This window comes from Armigeres subalbatus, chromosome 3, assembly GCF_024139115.2.
Source record: "Armigeres subalbatus isolate Guangzhou_Male chromosome 3, GZ_Asu_2, whole genome shotgun sequence".
Classification (NCBI taxonomy): domain Eukaryota; kingdom Metazoa; phylum Arthropoda; class Insecta; order Diptera; family Culicidae; genus Armigeres; species Armigeres subalbatus.
In genome coordinates, this window is record NC_085141.1 from 191,479,838 (window position 1) to 191,501,200 (window position 21,363).

At 36.6% G+C, this 21,363-nt stretch overlaps 1 non-coding gene across 1 annotated transcript; it reads right to left on the reverse strand.

Annotated features, from left to right (window-relative positions):
* Positions 1–15,342: 15,342 nt before the first annotated feature.
* On the reverse strand, positions 15,343–15,417 carry Trnav-aac (transfer RNA valine (anticodon AAC)). Its single transcript has one exon. It is a non-coding gene; the product is annotated as a tRNA-Val (tRNA).
* Positions 15,418–21,363: the final 5,946 nt, after the last annotated feature.

Consider the following 21,363-nt stretch of genomic DNA (forward strand, 5'->3'; position numbering starts at 1 on the left):
TGTGATTCTGTCTGCAGTGGTGATCTCCAGGTGTACTGATACGGAAGACTGTGTTGGAAGTAGGTGCTGCCAATGACCATATTCTTGGAGGCGGCGAAATCAATTAGTCGTAGGTCGTTTTCGTTCGTCAGCCGGTGAGCGCTGAACCTTCCAATAGTTGGTCGAAACTCCTCCTCTTGGCCAACCTGAGCGTTCAAATCCTCTATGATGATTTTGACGTCGTGGCTTGGGTAGATGTTTCAGACGTTCCAGCTGCGCGAAGAATGCGCCCTTATCATCATCAGTGCTTCCGGAGTGTGGGCTATGGACGTAGATTATGCTGAAGTTGAAGAACCGGGCTTTGATCCTCAACCTGCATATTCTTTCATTGATCGCTCAGGGCCTGCCACCAAACCCCCTAAATTTCCGGAGGAACATTCCTCCTTATTTCCGGTGGACAATGATGCACAGGTTCACTTCGAGTCCCTCGCTGGCACTCCCTCGCCCCTAACATGGAGAACAGACGCTGTTGTGAGCCGCTCCTAACATGGAGAACAGACACTCAGTAAGTTTTGCACCTCCGGAGAGGAGCAAACCAACTCTTCCCTGTCAGCATACGACCATAGTTCCCACCAGGGTTGGTTACCCGATCTTCCCTAAGGTTGCTCGTATCCCGGCCAGTGCCACGGGGAGGTAGGGATAGGAGTTGCTGCGTTAGAGGCTAAGGACCGCGAGATGGGGTCTATTTTATTCCTTCAGGTACGAGAAGCACCAATGGTACACTTTACCCATGCATTTGCCGTGCCATCATTCATTGATGTGGAAAGTGAATATTTTGAGTAAATAAATAATTGTGTGACATCACAAACGATTTAAAAGTTGAATTAAAGCCAAAATCTGCAAGTTTGACTTGCCCTTGAGTTTTAACATACATGGATGTTAGTGGGACATATTTGAATAACATTTTCGATAGAGCCATTTTAACTGTTATTAGATTGTTTTCATATGGATCTGAATGAGATGCAATTTGATATAGTTGTTTTCGTTGTTAAAAAGTATTGTACAGTTAATTACCAAATGTGTATTTTAAATTCTGAAAATTATCTCACGCATGAAAAAGAGTAATGGTTATAACCATGCGATATTTTTCCGTTATCGGTGCATATAACCCTAGCAACACAATTCACCTTGATTTGGTTGCAGTAACTCATATATAACCTAATTTGGTCTTATATAAGTATCAGAAACAACATGATTTACAACATGTGTGCTGCTCGGGAATCTATTTATATTGCTAAGAATCACAATATTTGCTAAGAATAATAAAGTTACTGCTTAGAGTTACTTAGAGATTCTGTTTAACCAACATTCTTGATTTTTGTCTAACCAACTTAAACTGGCATTCTACGTATTACCAGGGAAAGTGCTATTTTACGTAATGGAGTAAGAGAGGAGATAATGCCTTCTTCTTAACAACGCGTTTGCCCGGTATAAGGCAAAAAGAGAAGATAATGTCTTCTTCAAATGAATGCATTTGCCAGGTCTATGGCGAAAATAGGAGATAATGCTTTCATCTTCAATTGAACACATTTGCCTAGTATAAGGAAGACAGAGGAAATAATGCCATCTACAAAAGCACACTTATGCGTAGTATTAGGCGAACGGAGGATATAATGCCTGCTTCAAATAAATGCATTTCCGCTTTACAAGACAAAAAGAGGAGATAATGCCTTCTTTGAATGAACGCGTTTACCCGATACAAGATCATCGAAGGGGATAATGCCTTTCTTAAATAAATGCGTTCGTCCGGTATAAGACGAACATAGGAGATAGCCCAACAAACATTGAAGGCGAGTGAAGCGCTTATTTAGCTTAGCTTAGCTTGGACTGACTGTACATATCAATGGTTGCTACTCCGTGATTGATCAGAACTGGTGCAAATTGCACTACGATCCAAGTGAACAGTGGTTGGGATTTACCATCTATTCTCAAAGTGCACGTTTCAGCAGCTCGCAAATGTTGATCAATAACGGCGCCGGCCAAGTCCTTACAGTCAGTTGGGAAAGGGAGGGAATGTTAGTATGTGGTTATTGTTGCTACTAGAGACCGAGAATACCTCTGCATCTCCACAATTACCACGGGAAGGAATTAGTGTTAGTTGGGTGGGGTTATCAGTAACATAGATCGAAGTTCACCATGGAAAGTGATGTGATCTATGCAACTTCTACACAACAGTATAAGCATTTCCTAAATTTGTTCAATCATTAATTCTTCGCGAGAATAAACAACCAATCGCTCAAAGTGAGCGATTGTTCATTGAAATTCCGAATTAGGCGCCCGCGTCATCATTTCTTTATCGTAAGGAAAGTAAAAAAACGGGATTTAAATTGAAAATAAAGTAATATTCACGGCTGTTCAACCACATTGATAGTAATCGGAAAGCCAATGTCATCCAGCATTGAAGGCGAGTGAAGCGCTTATTAAGCTAGAAAAAATCTTCTTTAGCAGAAAAACTTGCTTATTCAGCTGAAATTGTTTATTGGGAATGTTTTCTTCAAATGAATGCATTTGCCCGGTATAAAGCAAACAGAGGAAATAATTCTTCTAAATGGAAGCGTTTGCCCGGTATAAGGCAAATACCAGAGAAGGGGAAACTTAAGTTGCAACGTCAATACGGAAGGAACAGGTTCATCGGATTATCCTTTAATTCTTCCTTAGTATTCTTGCCGTCGTTCACCACCGGCTTTTTATAAACTGCTAAAACTATATTCCTACGCACATTCTCGACTCTCTGGACATAGTGTAGGGTATATAGCTCAAACCTTAGCTTTTTATGCTGTGGTTGAGCAAATTTATCGATTTAAATATTCATATATTGAAGATCTAAACAAAATTATGCCATCAAACGGCTTTCTTACTTTTGGTTATTACGCTAAGTAGTCAAAAACAGCAATAATTGTTCACAATCTATTATTCAATCCATCAAAAGTTTCGTGCGAAATGGACTCTTATGTTCGGCCAATTTTCCTAATCCCGACTCTGGTGTTGGATGCTTTTTCAGCCCATGAAATGTTGGTGCATTATTCACTGTAAATAGGGCCCTCCTTAGTCGTGCGGTATAATGCGCGGCTACAAAGCAAGACCATGCTGAGGGTGGCTGGGTTCGATTCCCGGTGCCAGTCTAGACAATTTTCGGGATTGGAAATTGTCTCGACTTCCCTGGGCATAAAAGTATCATCGTGTTAGCCTCATGATATAAGAATGCAAAAATGGTAACTTGGCTTAGAAACCTCGCAGTTAATAACTGTGGAAGTGCTTAATGAACACTAAGCTGTGAGGCGGCTCTGTCCCAGTATGGGGATGTAAAGCCAAAAAGAAGAAGAAGAAGAAGAAGAAGAAGATTCACTGTAAATCGTTTGTATAAGCCGTAAGGTAGGCAATGTGCTGTTTCAAGTGAAAATCGTCAGCCGTATTTTGGCAACGAATGTTCTAATGTTGTTCAAAATTTTTTTGGTTAATTGTGTCACTAAACTAATGAAAATAGTGAGTTTAATATGAATACTAAAATAGTGTGATTGTTATCCGTTCATCTAATGTGCGAAAATAGGTAAGTCCATTCTAAAAACTACTTTATTGGGCAAATGCACTGCCTGCCTACTTAAATGGGTGCCTAAAAATCGAGTCAAAGCAATTTTTCACGCAGGTTTATTGCGTTTATCAGTTGAAGAAGTGCATGAATCTTGCGTAATATAAATAAAATCGGCTTGATACACTTTTTCAAAGAATTCAAAGAAGCATTGGCATTTCATACATTGATAAATATTTCTCTACAAAACGTTGTATTATTGTTTAATTTGCGTGATGAGCCAACGTTGCATCCAGGCCTAACATTACCTCCCGTTACCCTATCTATTGTATTAGACCAGATACAGTTGCAATCATGTTGCTTCTCGTTCCAGTTGGAATATGAAGCCATTGAAAAAGAAGAAAAAGAGAGGTCCAAGCACTATCAGCTTGGAAAATGAGTGTGGATATTCGATCAAGATTCCCATAAAAGTTGGGTAGATTAATCGACTGACTATCGATTAATTCGTGGAACATTTGTTAATCATTCATATGAATTCTAAATAAACTTTCATTGAGTAACAATGTCTACATTGAAATGAAGAATAAACTTGAAATAATGACTGATTCGGGGTACTGGCTCATTCGGAGTAGTGTCCCATTCAGAATAGTCACTCATTTAGGGTAATGGCGTTCAGGGTACTGGTCTTCGGAATAATGTATTCTAGGTAATGGAATTATAGGTAGTGTCGTAGTCGAAAGTCTTCAAAATAAAACATTAGGAACAGTATATTTGAAGACATACTGGTGACCGTATAAAGTCGTTGTATTCTACATTCCGTTTAGCAATAATTCAGGCTAATTGAAATAACCTATCTTCAAATGCCAATATGTTTCATAATCATCTCGATCGAATAAAAACTGTTCGCTACCTATCAGTAGTCAGGAGCGAAAGCGATTGCGAAAACAGTCGTGCGTGAGTTAACGAACTAATGACTCAATTCCATTCCAGCATCCGCTCATGGTGAGCTCCCTCAGTTTGTCGATTGTGGCTATTATCTGGTGTGCTCCAAGTTTCATTCAGATTTCAAAAGCATCTGAAACAAAATCCAGCAGATTTCCGTTTACGATTAACATAGAAACGCAGCTCGATATTTGAATAAATATCACATTAACACACATAGTACGTTATTTCCGGTGAAGCAGTTTTGATTAATAATTACGCTCAATCAATTTTGATAGCAGTCATCTTCCCATACATGTTTGAATCGAACAGAAAAAAAACATCTAACTCATCGCGGCAGTCAGTAGTGGAAGACTTTAGATTTGATCTTTTAACATTAGCTACTCTCATCCGTAGATATATTAATTATAAACGGTACCATGCAAGGGCCTTTGCTCGGTGTGTATATTTTCAACATGACACGAACGGTGCAATATCGGGCCAGCCCCTTTAAAGAAATCTTCTCCCAGTTCCGATTTCGGATGATGATAGTCGAATTTGTACCAGGTGGTAGCCGATATGATGCTGTTTTCTCTTTCTTCTTGTTTTCCCCACAATCGACGTGACCTCTTTCGATGCTCCGTGATGTTCTCCCTAAGGCCGACCAAACGGCTGCCTCAGAGCTTCTGGCTGCCTATATCATATAAGTGATTATTATCAAGCGCACGAAAAATAAGGAAGAGAAATTTAGTGCGAACCCTTTTTCCTATTACCAGACAAACACAAATAATTCCTCCTTTCACACTTCTTGGTCCTGTGTCGTCTGATGCTATTGGGATTTTCGTTGCGGCAAGACGGTGAAGGGCAGGACTTTGGTCTCCTTCAGAGGAATCTTTAAACCGTGCAGCAAAACACCGTTCGAGATTTGAACTGGTTATTGGGGGAGAAACAGCACCTCGTGGTAACAGCTTTTCTGTCTGCCCGATCGGGCATATATGTTCAATGTTTTCCAACGGATGTAGTTCACGATTCATTTAAGAAAGTTTACTATCGAGAAAACAAGGAATTTTCACGAGTTCAAAGCACAACATGTTTCTCAAGTATTTGTTTAAGCAATACGTACTCTTTGAAATATTTATCAACATAACCTGTATAGTACAGTATATTATAGTATATTAAATTACCCAAAGAAATTTCAAATTTTGAATTAAAATATATTGAAACACTTTTTGTGAGATTACAAAGAATTCACCATTAAGGGCTGTTACCCTGACCCTGAACTAGGATAATTTTGCCACCATAGTTTTGCAATACAATTCCAGTTCCCTCAGTGAATTTCAGGATTGTGGTAATTTACATTACATAGCAGTCAGGCAGGAGATTACTTTATTTACGTTATAATTTGGCTTTTGCAATGCCCCCAAAAATGATCATATTTTAGCTCTCTCAAAAATAGCACAAGGTTGTTCAAGATTATAAATGTGACTAAACTGGGATTTAATGCTTACGACAAACTGTAATAACGTTGCCAATATAATGCAGCCAGTTTCTGGTGTAAAACAGAGATCGGCATGTTTTTCACAATTTTCAGGAAATATGACTTGCAGAAACGTCTCTCTAATGACCTTGTGAGACTACAGTATAATATAGGTATACCTTACCGTAGAATCCTTTATTTATCTACTTTGTAATTATTTCGTCAAGCGCTCGTAAATGCATATTTAAGCTTTGATTACACGGTCTGTATGAATTTTTCCATAGTTTGTTTTATAATAATTGTTTGCAAACCTGTTCTAATAAGTTGGCCAATATTCTTAAACCACGATATACATTTTTATGATTCTAGATGACTACTAAAGAAAGATTATTTTCTATCATATAATCCACATGGGGAAGCATGGCAGGCAAAACATGATAATGAAGCGAGTGGAATTTCTTGCAATCAATGAACATTAATCCATATGATAATAGATCCCCAAACTATCTTAGACTACTCGACATTAAATTGTTATTTGCGAAAAAATAAGCGTTCAGCCACAGGACCGTATTCCATTAGTGTGTTCATGTTCGTTGCTTTCCAAAACGGAACAAATCTTTCTCTCTGTATTCCATACCCTGCAGTCTGATGGAATGCTTCGCGCACTCCGTGAATCTGTGGGAAAATAAAGTTTGTTTTTCTCCTTTTCCTCTTTGGGAAGCATTGTTCACATACTTATGTAGGGGGGTATAAAAAATGCTCACTTCATTCTACCGCAGAGTGTCTTTTCCCTCTTGTTCTCCCTAGCAATAATACGTGTCGTGTTGAGCAGGAGGAATGGCAAATAAGTTTGTCTCTCGTGGATGATATATTTAATAAAGAGCATAAGTAGTGCCGTTTGGAGCTAGGATTATAATCATGCAGCATGGACTGATAGCACTTCAGGGTATGGCTGTATCGATCTTCTTGACCAATTAAGCTTCGGCCGGGCACGCAATCCAATGTGTGTACTTTACGCCTCAGGAGCCAAAACTGAGACTCGTTTGGCTGGTTAACTTGTGATGTTTGGATTGTTTCCTTCTTTAGGTTGCCCAAACGACGCAGCTGGGTTGGTTAAATTTATGAATCTTCTGGTAAGACCTTGAAGCACTTCATCAATATATGAATAATATTACATCAATAATAATGCTGTGTGGTCCTAAGCAAATAATTAGGAAATTGAGTATTGAAGTAGCAAACAAATATGGATCCCAGGAAAACATTGAATGACGTGTGCTTTATTGAGGAAGAAGATCTGTACAGATAGACGATATATTTTTCTCATTTTCTTCGCACTAATTTCGATCAATCTGAAGATGTTCGTATTCTAAACTCAAAATATAAGAGGACGAAGTCTTCAGTGTTTAAACTGAAATATTCTTTTGCATAAAATCTTAAGAATTCGCTGTACAAAAATGTAACAATTTAATGTATGCCAAGATTTTATATACGATTTGTATGGTTGTTATACAGAGTTGTAAGAAGATCTGTCATCCATTGTTTGGGAATACAAACTTTGATTTTTATCATTTGCTTCAAGAATGTAATCGAAAAAAGACGTGTAGAGAAAGGTTAGCCATTTCAATCTGGGATCCTACTCTCGTCATAACCTTGAAAACCGCTGAAAACAGCATATTTTTGCTACATCTCGACCGAAATATAATATACTCTCGAACCATACTTCTGATGCGATAGGGATTTAGCAAAATTATGTTGCTTTCATTAGATTTTAAACCTATGACGGCAACTGAATCTTAGTCAAAAAGCCTTCTGAGTCATTTGCAGAACTTTACAAAACTACCATTTGCAGTGCTACCCGAGCAAAGGCAGATAACTGAAATGATATCAAACTGATAACAGGATTAGTTATCCTTATTATCATCTTGATATTTAGTTATCAATCATGTGATTAACTGATAACTGAATAATAACAAAATGTGTTATCAATACAAATTTGGTATTTTCTTCTAAATTTCGCGTCGTTCAGATATCGGGCTAAGCATTCTATTCTTTCAAACATATTGTACAGTGCATAAAAAAATCTACTCATCCGCTTATTTTTCGACGCAACCAAAAATAAGGGCCAGATAGGCGCCTAAGAAAAACATACCTGTAACAAAAAAGCTACTTTGATAATTTTGAAAATTTGACCGCCACGCGTTTTGTGACAAGAGCTGTTTCCAAACACTGAACTGAAATTTTCGTCTAAGCAGACTGTGATTTTCCTCGTTACTAACGATATCTACTGATTGGTTTATTTCTCTGTCAACATAGGAATTTCCACAAAAGTTGAAATTTTCCTATCTGTTTTATATTATGCTTATTAACTTTACTTTCATTTCAGGTGTTGTTTAATAATGAAATATGTATCTGAGAACCAAGCGTTGTAGTTTGATAAGTACTTAAAATGGCCTTGCGGCTCCCGGAACATATGATCCAAGGGCATGTGCTCATTCAGGAACGGTGAATAGTCTTGACTAACCGCAATATAATTCATCTTGGGATCCACAGTGTTTATGTATATGGGGAAGCGGAAAATTTAACTGGAAGTGTAGGATAATCAAGAAATTTCAACGTTCTGGTGTGTTGTGGAGAAAACATTTATGCTCGCACTTTAGTCGATTTATTAATGTGCTTCACCAAAGAGTAATTGCTCAAATACTGACAGTTTAAACCTAACGAGCAAGATCATCTGCAGTCAAACCTCCAATAGTCGATGTAGAAAGGACGGTTGACTCATGGGAATATCGAGATGTGAAATAGAAAATCCTTTGGAAGGTGTTTGAATGGACCATCACAGTAGCCCAAAATATATGTTTAATTAGTCGACCCGGCAGACACTGTAAGCGAGAATGCGCGTTGTGGACTAGGTAGCCATACGAAATGGCCATGGACCCGGGCTCCCACATAACCTTATGTACCAAAATCAACCTTTTTCGTACATTTCGGGCCCCCCGAAAACTGTCCGGTCCTGGATCCACCGAATAGCAACATTTTTTCACGGAATAATTCTTCCTGGGATCAGCAGTGTTTTAGTTTATATATGCATATGAAAACATGAAACATTTCACTGTGAAATGCAAGGCTGTGGTTTAGTTTGAATAAAACCTATAACCGAAATCGATTTACAGCATGGTGCTGCTAGCAACCTAATGATTGATAATATAAGAGAGAAAAACTAACCTAAGCCTATTATTTAATTGGTCACAACTGAAAACAAAATGTATTCAATAAAAGGACGATTAACCGTATTTATCCTAATTGATTGCCGATTCGCTATTTTGAATTAAATTCATTTCGGTTATCATTTTTGCTATGTTGACTTGTAATTCAACCAGATTGATAACAATTCTAGTTATCAACATAACTGGATAATTAAGTTTGTTATTAATAAGTTATTCTGCTTTGCACTCTGCCCGAGCAAAGGCAGATAACTGAAATGATATCAAACTGATAACACGATTAGTTATCCTTATTATCATTTTGATATTTAGTTATCAATCATGTGATTAACTGATAACTGAATAATAACAAATTTTATTATCAATACAAATTTTCTTCTAAATTTCGCGTCGTTCAGAAATGGGGCTAAGCATTCTACCCTTGCCAACATACTACTTCTGTTAAATGTAGCCGGCCTATGCTATGAATATTGTGACAAGAACTGTTTCCAAACACTGAACTGAAATTTTCGTCTAAGCAGAGAGTGATTTTCCCCGTTACCCTCGATATCTATTGATTTGGGTTGAAATTTTCTTATTTGTTTTATGCTATGCTTATTAACTTTACTTTCATTTCAGGTGTCGTTGAATAATGAAATATGTATCTGAGAACCAATTAAGCGTTGAAGTTTATTAAGTACTTAAAATGGCCTTGCAGCTCCCGGAACATATGATCCAAGGGCATGTGCTCATTCAGGAACGGTGAATAATCTTGACTAACCGCCAAGCTAACCGCAACATAATTCATCTTGGGATCCACAGTGCTTATATATATATGGAGAACCGGAAATTTTAACTGGGAATGTCAGATAATCAAGAAATTGCAACGATCTGGTGTGTTGTGGAGGAAACAATCATGCTCGCAATTTAGTCGAGCAATGTACACAACTATTGACAGTTTGAACCTAGGTTTGAACGCAAAATACAAACCCGGGCAAGATCATCTGCAGTCAAACCTCCAATAGTTGATGTTGAAAGGACGGGGAATATTGAGATGTGAAATAGAAAATCCTTTGGAAGGTGTTTTGTCACAGTAACCCAAAAAATATGTTTTAACTAGTCGACCCGTGCAAACCAGGCAGACATTGTAGGTTAAAATGCACGTTGTGGACTCGGTACCCATATGAATCCTAATTTTAGTTTTCCACAATTTACTCAACCTTACTCGTGATTTTCGCATGAGCAAATATCATATAAACCCGCCGGAAACGATAAAAACATATCTGCAGAAGGAATTAAGTCATAGAACATTGACTGAACTGATAGATTTGACTTTATATAAATAAAAACTACTTGAGGTTGATTTGACTAGCGAGAGGATTCACTCATGGCCGGATTGAGGAAGAGAGGGGGGGGGGCTTTGAGTCATGACCCCGGGCTCTCACATAACCGTATGTACCAAAACCAAAATCAACCTTTTTCGTACATTTAGGAGCTCCCGAAAACTGTCGACCCCGACCCTGGATTCGCCAAATGGCAACATTTTTCACGGATTAATTCTTGCTGGGATCAGCAGTGTTGCTGTTTATATATGCATATGAATACATGAAACGTTTCACTGCGAATTACAAGGTTGCGGTTTAGTTAGAATAAAACTAGAACCGAAATCGATCTACAGCATGGCGCTGCTAGTAACCTAATGATTGACAATTAGAGAGAGAAACTAACCTAAGCCTATTATTTGGCCTATTATTTATAAACCTATTATACTGGAAAAAATCAATAAAAGTACGATAAACCGTATTTATTCTAATTGATTGCTGGTTCGCTATTTTGAATTAAATTCGGTTATCATTTTTGTTATGTTGACTGGTAATTCAACCAAAATGATAACAATTCTAGTTATCAATATAACTGGATAATAAAGTTTGTTATTAATAAGTTATTCTGCTCTCAACTCTGTACAGCTGACTGTTATTTACATAAAATGGTCATATGGCATCATGATTTGATTATAAATAGTTTTCAGTAAATGCAAGATTGTAGAAAGCGTATTGCTCTTCTCTTCTGCTCCTCAAGAAAGCGTAATTGGGTGAGTGCCTAGAGACGACGCCGTGCAATCACTCGATTCGAGTTCGAATCCCAGTGAAGGGCATGTATAACAAAATGTGTTATCAATTTGGTATCAGTGATAACTTAATTTGTTTTCATGTAGTTATTTCACGAATAAAATTCTGGTATCATTTTTGTTATGTTGGCTGTTAAGTCAGCCAAAATGATAACAAGTTCAGTTATTAAATTGTCCGATAACCGGATAACAGAATTTGTTATCAATTAGTTATTTATTTGTGCTCGGGTGTCCAGTCGACTGTTATTTACATAGGTGGTTATGGTATCATGATTTGATTATAAATAGTCTTCAGTAAATGCAAGATCGTAGAAAGCGTAGTGCTCTTCTCTCCTGCTCCTCAAGAAAGCGTAATTGGGTGAGTGCCTAGAGACGACGCCGTACAATCATTCGATTCGAGTTCGAATCCCAGTGAATGCCAACATTTTTTTCAATGCGTAACGAAGTCGGCAAAGAAGATTTAACTATTTTGGTCGATAAAACAGTGATGGCTGATAACTAAATAATAACTAAATTAGTTATTTGAGTGAATAACATGTATAACAAAATGTGTTATCAATTTGGTATCAGTGATAACCTAATTTGTTTTCAGGCAGTTATTTCAGGAACAAAATTCTGGTATCATTTTTGTTATGTTGGCTGTTAATTCAGCCAAAGTGATAACAAGTTCAGTTATCAATATGTTCGATAACCGGATAATAGAATTTGTTATCAATTAGTTATTCATTTTTGCTCGGGTAATATGTCAGGACAGAAATTCAACCATTAGTTAGTTACATAACCATAAACCACACGTCATCACAGCACGAAAATAATGAAATTGTCTTCAAACATAGGGGAACTGATCCGTTTTCTATCTCACTGATCACTTATTCATCTCATCGTAAAACAAAGAAATACTGCACCAATTTCGTCACTTCTTTTTGCTAACATACATGCGCACTGCTGAAAAAATCACAAAAACAAGAAACAAATCAAACTCCTTGCATTGATTTGTTTTTGATGGGATGAACTTGAGAGCTATGAGATGAAGTGCCGTACAGTTCTCCTATTTATTGTGGTAACGCGAGTAACAAACACGTCACCCAAGTAACATTTTGAATTCTATTTGGATTTATTCAAGTTTTATTGCAGTTTTATCAAGGATTCGCATAAACTGTAGAGTTTTATCATAGTTTTCATCTAGTCCAAGTTACCTCAAAGCTAAATTCTCTTATGATAGTTTTATGATATGCTCCAGGTCCATCTTAAGCAGTTTTTATTGATAAATTATGCAGCAAGAGCACTATATCCCAATTGAAACCAAATAGTTTTGAGAAAGTTTTATGGTACTCTTCATTAAGAAAGAACGATCTTGAAAATGCCATTATAAAACTTCCTTAAAACTATGTGGTTTTGATTGGGAGAAAGTGCTCTTGTTGAAGAATACATCAAAACAAACAAAACATAATGTCAAATTGGACGCAAACAAGTGTTTAAATTAAAAACAAGTGGATCAAAGGCAAAAATAATGTAAATTTATCCCACATATGGAAACTCAATTTGCGCAAGCATCTGTTTTTTTCTATCGAAGTTTTCTTTCTATCGGATCATCAGCTGCAGTTTTCTTTCTATCGGATCAAATTTACCACCAGCTGCATCAGCTATCTTGATCTTCCAATACCAGGCAGATTTCATATCCTCCCATTTATCATATGATCGATCAATTTTCTTTAACATACATTTTCTCGATATTTTGGGCGTTCGTAATCATAACCAACTGGGTACAATACACCGGCGAATTTCTCCAGTTTTCAACGAACGGTTGAGCTACGCAACAAATACTGGCAAGTTAAGTATTTACAAGATAGATTTTTGAAATCTTTAACATATTGTTGCAAAATCGCGACCAAAAATCATTATCGAACTATCAACTCTACTCGTATTTCGAAGCTGGTTTATTTTTAATAAAGAAGTATTAACCATTTACTTTTTGATTAAAAATAACCCTATAGATGTTTAACTGACAGGTAGACAAATAAGTTATATGCATTTCTTTTTCAGTTGAATTGCATGTTATTATATGACAATATTCGCAAAACGGATGATTTCGGCTCAATCTGGGTCGTTTTTTTATTGAAATCATGCGTCATATTTAGTTTTGTAAATATTTAACGGCGAACTCTTTCCAAATGAACGACTTGCTTTCGTTGGAATTGTAAACAACATGTTATAATGAAAGCACCAAACTTATAACGCTCTTCAATAAAACTTCTTAGTTTTGACCAGTACTAGTTAGTTTTATTCAAGACAAACTAAGCTTCGTCAAGATTGCGATAAATCTAGTTCAATTTATCATGCTCCTACATAAACCTAACAGGTTTTGTATGAGATAAAGTGGTTTTAATCCAATCTTATGATGGTTTTAGATAAAACTATTGAAATCATGGCGGATTATCGTCTGCGTCAAATTTCTTGATGGAAGCCATTTCTATATGAACGATGAAAACTATTTGTTTTAATTTTACATGCATGAGTCATTTCATAGATTGGGGCATAAAACAAATGTTGTTACATCTGCGAAATAAAAAGTAGAGCAAAATTTATTTTTTTGGTGTGTACATTTTTTTAAATAAAAATAGTTTTTCAAAATAATATTATATCTTGCAGTATAAATAAGGCGCATTCAATATTTGTTACATTTATTCGAAAAAGCATGGACAAAGTGGTTGTGGCATGTGGAATTACACGATCACAATGCAATTAAGTTTTAATTTATCAACGTATCCATAATAATTTTCTTCATTATGAGATACTGTTCGATTTGGTTCAGACAAAATTCAACAAACAAGTATAAACATCAGCGGATCTAGATAACGAAAACACATGCTGTCAAATTCCTTAGTAATCCTAAAAGGGTTTTATGCTGATCTTTCATGCCATCATAAGCTCACTTTGATGAAACTAACAAGTTTTAAGAGAACCTTGGAAAATGGTCTTGAACACCTTCTCAAGAGTGGGCCTCTTTCGTCTTATAGTGGTTTTATGGCTGTCTTGAAGCAAGCTTGTAGGACAATTGGCTTTAAATGTGGTTTAAGGCACAAGTCTAGAAGTGTGCTTCAAGTGCATAATAAAATTAATTTTGCTACTTGGGCATTGTAAAGTTTACGTAATTTATAAGCAATCAAAATAAGTATTTTTGAAGTTGCAACAAACAAACTCATCTAAATTGGGTGACATGGGAAAACTTGATTAGATGTGAGACATTCGGAAATTATGGTACAATGCATATGTTCCGTGACGATCTAGGTCCTGTAGCATAATTGATATTTAACTAATAACATTAGTTGAGCAACTTGTAACGCCAAGAATTTTTCCCACCCGGAAACACTCTGGACCGGACCGAAAATCGAACTCGACATCTCCGGATTGGCAATCCTACACCATAGGCCATATCAATTCCTGCAGGTCACTTTCGAACTTCTGATCGCAAAATTAGGACATATGATGTGTCGCAAGTCAAATTTGGCATTTCCGCAAAAGTGGATTCCAGAAGCCCTAGGATGAGGATGAGGCCAGATAAGGCCATATCAATTCTCGCAGGTCACATTCAATCTCCTGGTCTCAAAATAATGACATATCGTCATATTTGAGATTTTTACAAAAATGGTCCACCGGGACCGGATTTCGGATGCGCTAGGACCATGTCAATGTGGCCAGGTTAGGCCATATCAATTCCCGGAGGCAACTTTCGAACTCCTGATCTTAAGATAAAATTATGATGTGTCGCAAGCCACATTTGGAATTTTCTTTTCGTATTGGTCAATTTTTTTATTTACAACAAATTTTAAGACCAGCCATGTTGTATGCTGTGCCAATATAGACTAGTTGCTGCCATACCAGAAAGAAGACACTTCAGAGGATTCAAAATAAAATTTTGAAAATAATGAATCAATGATGAACTTCATAGAATTTATAATATTGAGACATTACAAAAAAATTTCCAATAAAATTATTTCCAATTTTAATGGAAGAAGATAATGATTTGAAAAATGTATTGGAGGTAACCACTTTCCCTTCGATGGGACTCGAACCCACGACCCTCAGTACGTTAGACTGGTTCTTTAACCAACTAAGCTACGAAGGACCTCCGTCGGCCTTCGCAACCTAGCGGCTACTGAATGAGCTCGAGATTCCCAATTTGGACGCATAGTCGAATCACTCGCAATCCATTTGTCAAGCCAACACTTCCACATGTGTATAGTACACGTTTACATTAGAGGAGCGTGAGTATTTAGAATGTCTGGCGGCTACACACATTCTTCATCAGCAACTGTACTGATCAAGTGAGGTTGTGTGAGCTATTTGCCAGTCCGGTCGTCAAGCTCATACCCGACCGCATTCCAATTTTAGACAAAAATCGTTGCAATCTTCTATTGCAACAATTAGCTCCTTGTATCCTTAGTACAAATTAGGTTAAGTTTAGTTTAAGTTGAAAACATTGTAATTCCTACATGGTTCAATTCAACCAGAGGAAGAATCCTATCTGCCAGAGGCAATAGAAATGTATTAACAATAACTAAACAATGCATCATAGCAAATAAGGGTCACATTGTTAAAAAAAAACACGGAACACTTAGTCTAAGAGATGAATGCATGTATTAGATAATTTGCAAATAAAATTAGTTAAAAAAAAGCATAATCGCGAAAACTCAAAACGTTCGCGTAAGTTAAAATAGTCTCATGCAATTCTGCCTTTTATGATTCTGCCATTTGTCTCCATTCTGCCTTCGTTCGTTCTGCTTTTCCTATTCGGCCCAATGTGCTTTCCGAGCAACAGACTAGTCATAGACGATTTACTATGACTCCAGATAAAATTGAGGCATATAGAAGTTACTGCAACCAAATTGGTCTGAATTGTACTGATAGGGTTTCGAATTTCGTGTCCTTGGTAGAATAAGTGATTTGGTTTATGTAATTAAAAAAAATAGGTTGTAGGGAAAATATTATTCATTAGAGTGATTCAAATGTTGACTTTTCCGTTCCCCTATGCTTGAACGATATTAGGGGCTTTAATAATGCTCCTAAATTTTTAGCTTATTTGCTAGTGATTTGACGTGCAGTTTGAAGTTCGTATGAAAATTACCAAAGGAAATTTTTGAAGGAAACAGATAATCTTTACTAATTAATGATTTGAGTGTATTACTTCTACGTGAAGTAATTTAAACGATTTACAATGATATGGAAATGCTAATATCATCTTCCAAACTTAGACGTACATGTTTATGATTGAATTGGAGGCGAAAGTATAGATTTGATAGTTCCCTAAGGATACAGCAGGCACGAAAAATGCTTTATAGAAGTGGATCGGAAAACGAGCGGAGGGCAATATTTGTGATGGTATATATCTCAATACAAAACTGCCGTATGAATATCAGAATATCAGTGTGGAAGCTGATATATCTCCACTGGCCAGTGGTAATTTTATACTAAACTAGCTGACCCGGCCCTTGTCAGGCCAAAAATTGATCAATTTTCTGATACAATTTTTTGCGTCCACAATTTATTTAGAAAACAAATCGGTTTGCAAAATAACCTCTAATTTGTTTCACAACTTTGTTTTATACAAAGATGGTCAAAATTTTAAAATTCCATTCAAACTGTACGAAAAATCATTTCATGAAAAACATCTTTAATTTTTTGTTTTATAACAAAAATATATGTACTTCATTTGTTATACCACATCGTGTGAGATTTCAATGATTCTACTTTTTCTCTCGATGACAGCTGACGGTTTTCTCCTCCCTATTGCAGTGTATTAAAATTGTGTTCAATTCCTGTAATGCTTTTCTAATCGGGAGCATATAGATTTTCCATTTCACCTTGGTGTACGAGAAAAATGATAATGCCCAAAGACACTATTAACAAATTTACTGTGATAGAGTCGACTGTAACGTTCAATCATAAATTATGAGTAACACGGCTACGCAGTCTCATTTAATTGAAACGAGTTTTATTTATCGTCCGACGTCCCTGAAGAAGACACTAATCCCGTGTCGAAACGTCGGACGATAAATAAAACTCGTTTCAATTAGATGAGACTGCGTAGCCGTGTTACTCATAATTTATGACTACTGACAAAGAAAGGAATGTCCTTACTGGAATTCCAAATTTACTGTCAGTTTTGTTCGAATCAAGCAAAAGGCCTGTCGTTACAAAAAAATCACGCGTAACATTCAAGCAGGGCTGAGTTCAAATTTGAAAATAAATATATTTGCATTATTTGCTATTTATTCAAACCAATCCCCGAGTTTATACAATGAAGCCACAAATCGGTCATCTTGGTAACCAATTATTTTTGCCGCAATTTTTCAAGAGCTCGAGTTGAGAGAACCACGCTTATGGGGTGAAACGAAGCCAAATCATTTATTCATTTATACTGAGCAATCGACTTAAATTTCAGAACTGTACAAACATTATTACGCTGGATTTGGGTTTTTAGAAATGGAAGTAAAAAAACATGTGATGAATTTGAAATTCACTACGGGATCAATTGTATAATCACTTTAATGCTATGTTTAGGCAGTTCAAGTGAATTGAGCAAGTCGCTTGAATTGAACGCGAAATGATCATCTAAACACCTTCATTCAACTCACTTGAACGAAAATAAAGTTGAACAAGTTCAACTTTTGGCAAGTCAATTGAATTCAAATGAGTAACTCACTTGTTCAACTTACTTGTCCTGTCAAAACGTGGCATAACTGACAATAACCTTTACCCGTTTATTGTAAATTTGCGTCATGATTTTCGTATAGATTGCATATTTTTGGATTTCAAAAATCATCAAAAAACCGATTTTGCTCCACAACGCTCATCTGTTTCTGATTCTGATCATGTTTTGAGTCTCTTGTCATAAGACGAGTTTGTACCATCCCATTTAACTCCACCACTTGATTGTACCTCGACAGATACGTATTTCGACCTCAACAGTAAGGTCGTCTTCAGTGTCTCGTACTTGACTCGACTACTTACGTACGATACACTGACAAAAACTAAGCAAAATCATTTTTTACAATTATGGTTTGTTTGATTTGGAAGAGATTAAAACTGTTATCGTGTCATATGGATATAGTTAACTGATCAGAAAACGTTTTGTGGTGATGTTATGTGCCACTTGGTGTATAAAGCACTAGTGCGACAACTGGTTTTATAGCCACGACTAGTACATCTATTTAAATGAAAATTTACAATTTAATTATAAAATATCGAATTATGGTCTACAATGGTTCTCTGCAATGTCTACAAAGAAGAAAGTGAACTGAAAGCGTATTAAAAGCCCGAAAGGATCCGCAATTGAGAATAAATGCTATGACGAACACTTTGTTTTCACTTCTGAGTATCAATTATAGTATTTTCTTTCAGTACCCTACCAAGATATATTGCTTTATGGGTTACATGCAGTTAGGGGCATCATACTAAGTACATAAGCTTAGGTACCTGGATGCGACTCGCGCCCTGTTAAAGGGCAAACTTTGAAAAATTGCGGTAGGGCAGTGTCGGGTAAATCATTCGCTTGTTTGTAATTCTGGAGGATAACATCGCGCACGAGCTTTTGTGCATAATCCCACTTAATGGGTGCCCACGCTTAAATTGCATCACTTTCTAAGATCGATAACATTTCACTTTTTGTCTTAGTTTTAACGAAATTTTAGGTAAGATGCCCTTAGCGTTTGTTTTCTACACTGCGTGAGTTTCTTTGTGAAATTTCCAGCAGTTTCGAAAATACAGTCGAAGGAACGGTACGTGTGCGTGAAAATTTTGCACATTCACCTCACTCACCTTATGAAAAGATGTTGGTACTCCAATTTCATGCCAATTACCCCAGAAAATACCAGAGTTGTGGCCGATCGAAAAATACCAAGTCAAAATGGAAACACAACTTAAAAAATTCATTATTACGGAAGACAAAAAGTGGAATTGATATCTTACGTTAGCTTGTTTATTATCGATTAACATTATCGATTATTTGCCTTATTTCAGGTCAAATGACCAAAGAACCCATGTGTTTGGTGCTTTTTTAATTAAATCCAGAATAATTCACATAGTGTTCGTGGTGCCTTTCTCGCGCATCATAAAAATGTGTAAAAAGATTTCACTATTTCTATCAATTTATATATATTTTTAGTCATTGGAATGCACTGCAGTAATTCCAGTACCTATTCTCAATGCACACGCTTTGGGAGCTCATATTTAAAGTCAATAACGGTGCCGGCCACGTCCTTATGGTGATATAACAAGGGAAGGATTGTTAGTCCGACTCTCGTTGCTACGAGAGACCGAGTATACCTCTGAATCTCCACGATTGTCTTGGGATAGGATAACGTTTTAGTTACTAAGTATAATTTATCTGGATTCCCTTCGGTAAGCGATGCGATCTATGGGATGGGATATAACTCTAATTGATTACCTTCGCTGTCTCGCGACGAGAAAAAATGTTAAACCATGTACGCCCGGTGACATACGCAAACTGTGGAGAACCATATTCGACGACCGAACCGACGCGCAGCACTTTATACTTGCTAGATAGCTACAGCTACTGGAAACTATGGACGATCGGACTTGTCCCGGCCGGAGCAAAGCGCAATACAAGCGCATGATCCTCCGAAACAAACAGATATTTTTTTCCTGCTCGCGACGAATAACACACGCACTATACTTACTTTTCCGATGGCTACTGACATAATGATGGTCGCGAATTCTATTTGTGGGTGAAAAATTTAAATATTTTCAATGAAATTGAGTTTCCTGAGTGGCTCTGTGCTGTAATGTTTTTAAATTTTCTACCGGTTGGATGTCAGCAATGAACAATTAGGGTTTAATTTAGAATGCATTCTCTCAATCGTTTTCTTTTCAATTTGGTAGGAGCATGCGTTGAACGGCAGTATACGAGAAAGGCAAATTAAATAAATCAAATATGTTTGAAATCTAAATATGTAGGTACTAATCGCTATATTTCGCAGAAGTTTGATTATTCAAATTTTGGAATAGCTAGAGCTGTCAAAAAATATTGGTGTTTTGGGAAAGTTGACCTTAATTAAGTCAAATAAAACGACGATAAACGATAAAACAAGATAAATTAGCCGAAAAGAAAGGTTGAAAGCAGAAAAATATTGGCTAATGCATTTAAGGACAAAAAGTTTAAGAATTTTGATGTTCAATCAAAGTTAATTGCCTATTTCCGGGGATTAAACCACCCGACTTGGACATTAATTTACAATGTTGTGAAAACTCATATGTGAATATGTACACTATGTGGAAGATATTGATTTGGAAAATATATTGGAGGCAACCACTTTCCTTTCGATGGGACTCGAACCCATTGTAGGGTCATGGGTTCGAATCCCATCGAAGGGAAAGTGGTTACCTCCAATATATTTTCCAAATCAATATCTTCCACATAGTGTATATATTCACATATGAGTTTTCACAACATTGTAAATCATTTGGATGTGTTAAACAACTATAATGAGCTATTTATGCCTAGATCAAGTTTACAGTTTCTGTCCCTGAAAATTTCGCGATAATCGGTTGAAAGGCTCATATTGTGGACACCTTTTATTCGTCGAAAAATCATTTCGCTCCAAAATGCTTCAAACATACCAATCGAGGCACAATATCAAGAATAACGAATGTTCATGAGAATAACGTTAATTCAGAACTTTTCACTGTGGAAACACAGAAAATTATTAGTGGACGAAGCACAAAAAAATCATGAGTTGGTCGTCTGATGAGTGACGGCTTTTGACTCGCGCATACTTTGAATCGTGCGTGATTTTTAAGAATTTTAGTCTTTCCCAACACTTTTAGTCTTTTAGTCTTTCCCAACACTGGGTGTCTTATGTTTTCCAATTCATTGTCTAATTCAAGCCATTATTTATCTCAGAAATGATCTATAAAAAAAATCCTGGCGGAAATGGTGCCTTTCCCGTGTATTATAAAATGTGTTTTAATTATAACTTTTGAGACCATAGACCATCCGATCAATTTGCAATACAAAACAACCCAAGTAACATTTTAAGTTTTATAACCCTCT